This window comes from Castanea sativa, chromosome 6 (genome assembly GCF_040712315.1).
Source record: "Castanea sativa cultivar Marrone di Chiusa Pesio chromosome 6, ASM4071231v1".
NCBI classification, from domain to species: domain Eukaryota; kingdom Viridiplantae; phylum Streptophyta; class Magnoliopsida; order Fagales; family Fagaceae; genus Castanea; species Castanea sativa.
The window spans coordinates 22,299,866-22,311,441 of NC_134018.1; the positions used below are offsets into that span (position 1 = coordinate 22,299,866).

Below are 11,576 nucleotides of genomic sequence, written 5' to 3' on the forward strand. Positions count from 1 at the left end.
TTGCCATATGAGTCTGAATTCTGCTGCCATATGGGTCTGAATTTGAGTCAATTGACCTTTAGCGACGGGCATACGACACCGCTGTAGATCATTAATTAAAATGGACTAATTGCACTTGCAACAGTGGGTGAGAAGCGCCGCTATATGTGACAACCTTTAGTGGCAAGCTATAAGCCCTATAGCGCACTGCTATAGGGCTTAATGTAAAATATAACATATGAACCTTTTAGCGGCGGTCATGACCGCCGCTATATGTGTGAAGCTTTAGCAGCGGTCTAAAAATGCCACTATATGGCTGCATTTGAAACTTAATTTTAGACCTTTAGTGGCGCTTTTTGCCCGCTGCTAAAGGTTTTTTTTTTTTCTTGGTTTTAAAACCACAGACCTATTACAAATAACTTGTAATAATTTTAGCTCCACTGAGATAATACCACAAATGTAACTAATTAATGACACCACAAATGTCTCCAAACTAACATTATATTAACATAGAAATATATTATCAAATACATAACATTGTCTATAACCATCATCATAAGATTAACAAAAAAAGATGTGTTCCTTTGAATAAAACAACCACTTAAATTAAGCTAATACCATAATCAAAGTTCCAAAGTGTTTAAAAATATCCTTCAACATTTGCAAAAAATGCGGTTGTTCAAATGTAGTTCTTTGTACACAAAAAGTCGTCAAACACCAACATAAAATTTATAAGTTGCTTGGTTGATGCGATGCAGCTGATGATTTTTGGAGAGCTAGAGATTGTTGGAGAGCTGGAGATTGTTGGATCGGAGGAACGTCGTACATAAAAAAAAGAAAAAAGAAGAAGAAGAAGTCATCTTTCACTAAGTTTAGAGTATAAACCAATTTTCCTTGCACAATAGAAAGGGAAAATAAAAGTAATGGGGCCTTAAGTCTATGTTCATTGTCATGGAAAAAAAATATAGGGATTGTTAGAAAATGACAGTACAATAATAGTGGTTGAATATTAAGCACAAAAATTAATTGGTTTCTTAATGAACAATTTTTCATAAAACATGCTCTAATCTTTTCTAAACCAATGGTACTTTTATGTTATTTACCACTCCAGAAAAAGTTTTTGTAAACAAAAGCCAAAAGGGTGCCTTTTGGAGCTCTAAAACAAGGAGACCATTTGAACCTGAAAGTCATTAGTTATAAAGACATAAATATTTTGCTAAGAAAATGAGATGAATTGACAAACAAATTGATAACTAAGCGAGTTGTTGTGAGTTTACAGATTATCAGAAACCCTATAAGCATTAAAACAATGAGGTAATGCTCAATAATTAATGCTAAATGGTTTTATATGATGATTTATCCTACACTCATACTGGGTCAGTTTCCACAAGGAGAGAATAAGCATGATCAGATTAATAAGAGACAACGTGATGTCACACACAACAAATGGAAAATATAGAAATACTACAATGTCAATTACAGGTGACCGAAATGGGAATATGGGCATAACAATTGGATTTTTTTTTTTGATAATGTAGGGAATCTTTCTAAAGAAGAGCCATTTGAAATTGCCTCTAGCTATATGAGCAACTGACTCCACTTGTCAAAATCAGTTGCCGGGTAATTCATAGGCATTCACCCTTGACAGGCTAAGCAGTTTATGCTCATGCCCAAGAACACATGGCATAATAATTGGAACTCAACGGTCCCAAAAAATCTCAAATAGTGACACCAATTCTGTTACATCTCTTAGGATTATCAAAAAAGCACTCGTGGACAATGACACTAATTTATTTAATTCACTTCCTGATTGTCACATTTGCAATCTATCACCTAGCATTTTATCTGATCCTACACCATAAAACCTCTTGGAACTTTGAGACCCCATTGGAGTCAATACATCATCAGCACAAACCATAGAACCATGCAATAAATTACTGAAGCCCGAGAGTAATTCAAAACCAATCAAACCAACTAATATGGCTACATATTCAAAATGCAAAATGTTGCTATCCCACATCAGCCACAAATGGGATCACATTAATTTCAGAGAATGCTATACAATTCATACATTATTAATTAAAGTTATAGCTCACAGTTCAAGGAAAATAAAATAGATAATAAAAAAATTTTAAATTTAAAATTGATCTAACATCTCTCTGATGTTGCTGTTGTTCTTTTTTAGTTGAATGAATTCCCTTGTAACAAAAAAAAAAAAAAAAAAAAAAGAAGATAGAAAGAGAGAGGTCTTTAATGGAGGTTTTGGTCTACATAAGAAATATTTATCACTAGGCTATATCCATCAAAACTTAATCTACATGAAGACTAATTTTCCAAAAGCAATAAGTCCAAATTTCAAAAAAATACAACCAAACACCACCTTAACAGTAAAACATAAATTAGTGTCCATCACAAAGTTTTAGCCAATATGAAACTATATGCAGACATTTTATGTGAAATACTTAAAAAATTATCTCCATAAACTAGCTACTATCTCTAGCCATTAGACAAGATATTTGTTCAAAGTCTATATGATGAAAGAGATATCTACATGAAAAACTACACTTGCACTTGCAAGATACACTAAGGCCTCCTTGCTCATTTGAAAGGGGCATTGAGTCAATCATCCAATGTGGTGGTTCATTAGGTGGAGAAAACATTGTAGTGTAGCATGTAATGAATGTGGTTATATGTTAATAAGTAGATGTGGTTATAAGTTAAAAAGTAGTGTAGTCTTTACAACAATAAAAAAAAAGTTGTGTAGTTTAGGGAAACTAATTTATGTAGTAACATACCTTATACCAATCATCATCACAATATAAAATGCTTAAAAGTATTGAAAAAAAAATTAAAATAATCAAACAACAGTAACTCAATAATATTCATTCACATTTTCTAAACATAAGAAGCACCCCCAATATCTAATTATATCACCTTATAACACCATGCAAGCCACCTGTTTGCTCCAACTCAACAACTCACTACAATACCAATTATCAACATTATACTATAGAATTTTTTAGAAATTAATAAGAAATTACTTACTATGCTCAAGCTAGCACACACCTCTACCAAAGAAAAGAAATCCAAAGTGAATACAAACAAATAATGCTTAACCTGCAAACAGAAGAAAAGAAAAATTTACAAGTTAGAAAGCAACTGTGATCAGTATGTTCTTAGAAGCTCTAGATTCATCACAGTCATTTCTCAATAATATGGGAGGTACACTTATTAATTATTACAATAATAAAGATCAAATTACATTTCTCAACAATACAAGAGGCATATTATTACAATAATAAAGATCTAATTAAATAACTAAGGAAATGAAAAATTATGTACAGAAAACCAAAAACAAAAAATAGCCCCTTTTAGCATTTTCACAAACATGTATATGCATACTCTTATAAAAAAAAAAAACTAAACAATCTAGCATGTACTCTTATCCAATCTCATAAAATGACATGCATATAACTCAAAACCAAACAAACCCATTAACCTTCATAGAATATCATAACAAATCTAAGGCCTAATTTAATAAAATAACAAAAACAACAATTAGCAATGATAACTTGAAATTCAAAAAATCCATCAAAGCATACACCATGGTTCAAAAAAATTTCAACGGTTGTTCAAAAATTACCCACAAACAAGTGAAAACAAATCAAATCCCAAAAAATCCATTAAAAATGTGACAGATTTCAAACAAAAATTTGCTGCAAAAATCCAAACAAAAAATCAAAGAAAAAAACTTACAGCGTAGATGTCGAAATTGGGGGAGGGAAGAGGAAGGTGGCAGAGAAGAGAGGGGGAAGGCAGTGAGGGACAGAGGGAGGGGTGGCAATGGCAGCGGCAATTGGGATTGTGAAGGGAGGGGGAGAGAGAGGAGATCATGGTGAGGAGTGGGGTGAGAGGAGGGGCGAAGGAGGATGGGGTCGGCGGCGGCAGATTCTGGCTTTGGCGGCGGCGGGTTTTGGGTAGCAGTGGTAGTGGGCAGTGGAGAGAGAGACCCATATATTTGTTTTAAGTTTTAACGAAAACAAAAAACAAAAAAGAAGAAGGGTATTATATTTTGCTGAAGTGTTTGGTGGGAAGAGAAAAAAAGTGTGGGAAGTGAAAATTAAAATGTGTGGGAAGTGAAAATTTATGTTGAAATTTATTTAAAATTATTATTTTTAAATATTTGTTTTAAGTTTTAACCAATGTTATTGATTCATAAAAAAGGTAGAAAGAAGATGAGAATATAAGAGACTTACGGTAAAGATCTGGGGCATTCAAACGAAGAAGCCGAAGACTATAAGAAGAGAAGACAAACCAACAGTCTAGACTGCTTCTTAAAAGAGATGAATCTTTAAAAAATAAAATAAAAATTTCATAAGATCAGCAAACATGTTGCTAAGCCTATGATAGTTTCGAGTTTCAATGTATTGGTTTCCAGCTATTTCTAAAGTAGAATTCTAAAGGCCCTTTTTTTATTATTTAAAAAAAAAAATAGTGAGTGGTTGATACAGTGCTGGTAACTTAACAATACTTGTCCATGAGTAATATTTCTATTGTTTCTAGAATATATATGTGAAGTAAAGGATTCTTTTTGTACATACAATAGGTGATTTGACTTCCATATTTATTGTACATTTGTACTGTTTACAACCATCGAGAATGTGAATTTTGTTTATAGAAAAATTATAAATAAATATTTTTAATCCAATTTTATTTAACTATTAATTTAATTCATTATTTTATATAATAGTAATTGTGGGGGAGATGGGTCCAGGAATACATATTTATATGCATATTGGGCCGGAGGCCCAATCCGAGGATATTAAGCAGTCTGAGGATGGGTAAACATTTTACTAAGGGTCCGTGTTAGTTTATAGAGAAGCGAAGTCTGATCGTGATCATCTGAGAAGTTGGTCCGAGGAGGAATATATCCTTGGATTAGCTAAGTAGTGGTCAGAATGTGTTATTTACCATCCAGAGGCAAAGTCCTATGAGACTCTGTTGATAAAGATGTGCATCACAGGGGTATAGGATAAAGGAAAACCATGAAATATCTAAAGAAAAAGCTGCTGCCATCGCATTGAATGCTCTGCAACTAACTCTCTGGCCGCATTAATAAGGAAGTGATGCTTGAGTAGCAATGTTCAGCTTTATAACTATCTTCAAAAGTTTCAGAAAGGTGCTGATGGGACAAGTATCCTGCCCGGCAATCTGATCCATACGTAGAGGGTAGAGAGAGGAGAAAGGGAAGTATAAAAGGAAGAGGAAAGCCCCAAGAAAGAGGGATCGAAGGGGAAAGAAAGGAAATACTGTAGACATAAGGACAATATCTATAACCTATTTTTGAGAAAGAGAAATATAAGATCTAGTCTCCTTGGCTTGAGTCCGAGGACAATTTTCGTTACACAAATTATCCTATCTAAGTCATATTGTGATCTAGCCCATTGTCTTTATTATCTAAACTCACTAAAATCCAGATTTCTAACCCACTATCTACAAATTCATTATATTGTGCCTTTTGGGCCTATTCCTTTCCTATTTTTGGGCTTAGGTACAAAACGTGTCCTTACAGTAATAATATATATATATATATATATATATATATTATTTTAAGGAACTCCGAAATACTTTAAAATGGTATGCCGAAATGGGCCGGTACCGAAATATTCCGTTCCATTGGACAAACCGAAACGGATTCCAAAATGGAATTAATAACATTGGTTTTAAACCAAAAAAAAAAGGATATATTTTGCTGAAGTGTTTGGGGGGGGGGGGGGGAGTGAAAAAAAGGTGTGGGAAGTCAAAATTAAAATATGTGGGAAGCGAAAATATATGCTGAAATTTATTTAAAATTTTTATTTTTAAAGTGATTTTTTTAGCGACAAAAAAAAATTAATATAACCCTGAAATCACTAAATGACAAAAAAATGCCCTCAAATCCTTTAGAATGAGAAAAAAAAAATACTTTGAAACCTCTAAAATGATAAAAATACCTTGAATCAATAAAGTGACCAAAATTCCCTGAAACCTCTCAAATGGCCAAAAATACTTTGAAACCTCTAAAATGATAAAAAAAAAAAAAAAAAAACCCCTAAAACCTCTAGGAATACAAAAATACTCCCAAAACCTTAAAAAATGAGCAAAAGTACCTTGAAACCTCTAAGATTTCAAGAAATAGCTCGAAATTGGTAAAATGACCAAAATACCCCCCTAAATCTACATAATGACAATTTTGGTCATTTAAGAAGTTAATGAGTATTTTGGTTATTTTAGAAATTTTAGTATATTTTGGCAATTTTAGATATTTCAAGGGTATTTGGGTCATTTTAGAGGTTTAGAGAACATAGCCATTTAAAGTTTTTTACCATGTGGGTACATAACACATGCCCATCATGCTTCATACTCATATTTGAGATTTAATTGTTGGATTTGAAGAGTGTAATGAAATGTTAATTTTGGTATATTATGGTCACAATCAAATGGTTGGATTTAGAGAAATGAACGGTCAAAGTTTAGTTAAAGTTGGTTAAATCCGGTCAAACTTAATAGATGATTCTAAGATCACTAGACTTGGTGAAATTCATATTCAAATCTTGATCATTGGCATTAAAGAGTATGGTGACATATTGATGTTGGTGAAATTTGAGACCAATTGGATAGTTAAATTGAGAGAACATAGCCATATAGGTACACAACACATGTCCATTACGTGTCATACTTAGAGTTGAAATCTAACCGTTAGATTTGAAGAGTGTAATGAAAGGTTAATTCTAGTAAATTATGGTTACAATTAAACGGTTGGATTTAAAAAAATGTGCGGTCAAAGTTTAGTTAAAGTTGGTCAAACCTGATCAAACTTAATAAATGGTCCCTAGACCACTGGACTTTGTGAAATTCATATTCAAATTTTAATCATTGGGATTGAAGAGTATGGTGACATATTGGTGTTGGTAAAATTTGAAACCAATTAGATAGTCAGATTAAGAGAACATAGCCATACAAGTACACAACATGCCATACTTAGATTTAAAATCTAATCGTTGGATTTGAAGAGTGTAATGAAAGACTACTTTTAGTAAATTATGGTCACAATCAAACGGTTGGATTTAGAAAAAGACACTGTCAAAGTTTAGTTAAAGTTGGTCAAACTCTATCAAACGTAATAGATGGTCTCGAGACTATTGGACTTGGTGAAATTAGGTCAAACTTGATTTACAAGACCTCTTGAAAAATCGTACAACAATATAAAACCCAAGCAAAAACAATAAAAGTAAAAGCTTGGCAAACAATGAGACACCATAGTCACATAAGTAATAAACAAATAACATTAACCAACAAACAAACAAAACCCAAAATCACAAAAGCAAAACCATGTATGTAATTTATAGTCCTACTATGTAAAGGAACAAACTTTAAGCAAAAAAACCAAAAACCCAGACTCACTCCTTTGTGAGAAGGAGGAAGCACAGCCCACTAGTCAAACATAAAAGCTTAGTGAACTTTGTTTCTCATTATCAAAACAAAAACAAAAAAAAACCCAAAAACAAAAACGAAACTAAAAAATCCCTTTAAAAAAAAAAAATCATAGGCATCGAGAGTTCGAGAGAACTTACTGGGTAGTGCAGTCGGCGCAATAATGGATTGAGTTTGCTAGGTGGCAGCGACAAGGTGGATTTGGTGGTGGTTTCGATGAGGAGGATTGGGGTTGCTAGGTGGCCATTGAGTCGACGGTTTGGTGGTGGTGGTGGGGTTGTTGTGGAGGTGGTGGGGTTTGTCTTCACCGGAGAGAGAGAGAGAGAGAGAGAGAGAGAGAGAGAGAGAGAGAGAGAGAGAGAGAGAGAGAGAGAGAGAGTGAGTGAAAAGGCGAAAGTGGGTTTGGCATGTGCTGAGGACTGAAGGGATTTTGGGTTTGCGAGTTGCGTGTTTGGGCTATGTGCGGTGGTCATAATGGGTTCGTCTTCACCGAAGATGAAGAGAGAGAGAGAGAGAGAGAGAGAGAGAGAGAGAGAGAGAGAGAGAGAGTGAAAAGGCGTTGGTGGATTATGAGAGAGTGAGAAAGAGAGAGTGTTTTTGGTTAGAGCTGGCAAATGAAAAGGCGCTAAAAATGAAAAGCTAAAAAAATAACAGAGGGAAAATTCAGACTAGAAACAAGCAATTAGAAGGTCTATTGCGGCAACCACCGCTATAGCTAAGAAAACGCACCGTAAAATTGGTACCTATTGTAGCGGTCATCTAAATGCCGCTACAACTTACATATTGTGGTGGTTTTATATACCGCCGCTATAGTATCCCGTAAAAGGCTATATTTATTGCGACATGTTTTTGGAATGCCGCTAAAACACATATATTGTGACGGTTTTATATAACGCCGCTGTAGTACACCACAAAAGACTAGAACTACTGCAGCGGTCCAATGAAATGTCACAATAGATCCCATGTACATCGGTGGTCTGAAAAATCGCCGCAATATGCAACATATAGCGCCAATTATCCCGCCCGCCACAAAAAACCCGCCGCAATAGCTCATTTTTCTTGTAGTGACATTCATACATTCACCCATTACTCAACACAACAATAATAAGTCAATGAAATGGTGATATGTAAACAAAATGTAAAGAAATTACAGCCACAAGATTTACTTTTGTTTTTTAGTTGAAAATCGCCAGAACCACAAATGAAACTTGGACTTGAGTACATCTAGTCAGTAATACAGCTATAGTAAACACATAGTTTAGTATTTAGCAAAAAAGAAAACTACATAGGTTAGTATCTCTTTAGTGTTCACAAGTTAAACAGAGAGAGCTACCTGTCAAGTTAAATAGAGAGAAGGAGATGCAATGAAGCCTGAAGTCGGCAGACGACCATGGATTCACGGCAAGTCAACTGGCGGCATGATGGGCTAGGTGCATAGCACCAGGGCCGGCCCAAGCGTTTCGGAGGCCTAAGGCAAAATTTTCAAATGGGGCCTTTATGTTATCACTTAAATAATATTTAACTAGCATTTTATATAATAGTTTTTTTAAAATCCCTTCTTTTTACTTTTTAATATGATTTTTTTATTATAGAAAATGTTAAAGTTATAACAAATTTTATTACAAACTGGTATTGTAATGAATGTGATCAATGACATGAGGCTTACAAAAATACTAAAAATATTATAAAATTTACAACATGAGAATTACAAAAATATATCACCAATCACAAATATTCATTCAAAAACGCATTCAATAGTTTGTTGAAATCCACCTATCATATTCATTGTCACATCAAATTATAAAAGTTATGGAGACCATCACGCACTCTTAGTGCAGTGATCACTCCACAAGTATAAGTTTTGTGGGGTGTGGGGGGCAATGATCGAGATTTAAGTCTCTAGAAGAGAGTTTTGCGCACATATACACTTTAGATTAGGCTATAGTAGAATTTTTATCTTGTATAAAAATAATTATATAAATAAAAGTTATGTAGTAAAATTTATAGTGTTTTTAACATTTTCCTATTTGAATTACTTGTGATTAGTAACACGTCTATTTGTAAGACCTATTTATTTAAATTTGTCTTATCTCTATCTCTAACATTCCTTAATTCTTTGAGCCTTCTTAATAGTGAAAAAAAATGTAAGCTAAAATTTTTTAATATCCCCCAAAAATATTTATATATAAAAAATAAAAAATGAAAAAAATTTGCCCTCAAATTTGAGGCCTTCTCTAGTAAGGGGGCCCTAGGCAATGGCCTAAGCCTAGGACCGGCCCTGCAAAGCACATGCACATTTAGATTTGTTTTGGGACACTTTTTTTTTAATATATGGGATGTTTTTGTAGGATTGATCTATGGTGATTTAGAATGTGTTAAAAATGAGAATTTGGGGTTTTTATTTTCTTGGTACTTGGACTCTTGGAGGGCCATGGGCTATGAAATGGGCTATCTGATGGTATTTTTTTTGATCTTTTCTGTACCTTTTTTTTTTTCCTGGTTGTTTTCACCAATTACATTTTTTTGGCTGCTTCTAAACCAAATTTTAAAATTAGAGAGATCAAATTGAACTTGGATAGGGATTATTCTGTATTGAAAATTTTGTCAAAATTTTAGGGGGGCCAGCAACTAATTTCAAAGACTAATTAGGATTTTGTTACCGTTATTAATGAAAATTTTGAAAAGCTAGCCATAGTAGCAACAGAATAGCAAGCGGTCTATATTCTGCTCATGTGTTAAAACGTGCAACCACAGTTTGCTTTTTGCTATTCCATGAGAGTTGCTAGGCGAAAAACAAAAGCCAGTAGTAGAAACGGAGTTGTTTTATCTTTTGGTTAGTCTATGTAGAAACAAAATTGTTAAAATGATTTTAAGACCCTGTTTAATAGTTAGCAATAGCAGGTTTTGTCGATTGTCATATGCGGTGTACTGAAAGTGCTCCTTTTCTTATCAAAAAAAGAAAGAAAAGAAAGTGCTCTTTTAGGGCCATAAACTGTATGTATATAAATGCAGTGTGTATTTGAGCATACCATATTGACTCATAATCATAAAACTCTTAGCACTTATGACTAATTGAAGGACATCATGGAAGGGACACAAGTCAAAGTTAATGGAAGACATAGGAATCCCAAATTAAAATCACCAGTTTGATAACCATGATGTTTATGGGAGACATGAAAATCAGAGTCCTGATCCAAAAGATTGACGTCATTTGTTGTCCGGCAAGAAGTTGAAGCAATCCAACTTTCCAACTGAGCAATAATTGAAGACTGGAAGTTCGTGGAGTAAAATTTGATCGATGAATGTTTTATAGGCTGATTCAACATCCACTAGAACTAATCTATGAATGTTTTGGCGCATTGCTTGTCGCAAACACATGCAAGAAACAACTTTTTAAGTTTTGACCATGAGTAGTATAGAACCTTGACTGACTCTCTCTCTCTCTCTCCCCTGAAGACATCATATGAGTAATATACCCATATCTAATCCTAACAATTAATGAATCAAAGTGGAAAACCCCAAATTCGTTAAATTAAGAGCAATAGCAATTGACTAACTGAGAGGGTTGTCAGCATGCCTTCAAGTAAGTAGTGAGGTCCAAAAATAGAAATATTCTTCAATAAAATGCAACTTGGCATGTTGTAAATCCACCTGGGTAAAATCAAGAGCTAGTGGCTAAAACATGTCCCAACATGTTCAAAAGTATGACCAAAAAACATTTGCGAGCATATCACTTGCAATTGGGGAATATTCTTTAGGGATGACTTCTTCAACAACGTTGGCTCTCAACATGGTTTTAAGATCATGCAATAAGTATACAAATTTAGTTTGAGATAATAAATTTGGAAAAAGGGAATTTTCTTTCATTAAACACTAACCAAACCTGCTTTGCAATTAGTCACCAAATGTAATTTGGAGAGCAATGTTTTTCAAATTGAGGGTCATAACTTTAATTTACACAACATATTATTAAGTTGAAAGAAAGAAGCTATCTCCTTTTTAGTTAGAAACCTCCATAACAAGTGCCCTCTCATCTGATTTATTGAGGGAACTAGAATGGTCTAATCGAGGTATGTTCAAGCAATAGAAGCCAACACTATTTCTGTCACTCGTATTCAAAACCT

The 11,576-nt window shown here is 33.8% G+C and overlaps 1 long non-coding RNA gene across 1 annotated transcript; it reads right to left on the reverse strand.

The window, feature by feature from the left end:
• Positions 1-462: 462 nt before the first annotated feature.
• On the reverse strand, positions 463-4,020 carry LOC142638875 (uncharacterized). Its single transcript, XR_012845078.1, has 3 exons — positions 3,736-4,020; positions 3,025-3,096; positions 463-773 (listed from the first exon to the last, which is right to left on the reverse strand). It is a non-coding gene; the product is annotated as an uncharacterized LOC142638875 (long non-coding RNA).
• Positions 4,021-11,576: the final 7,556 nt, after the last annotated feature.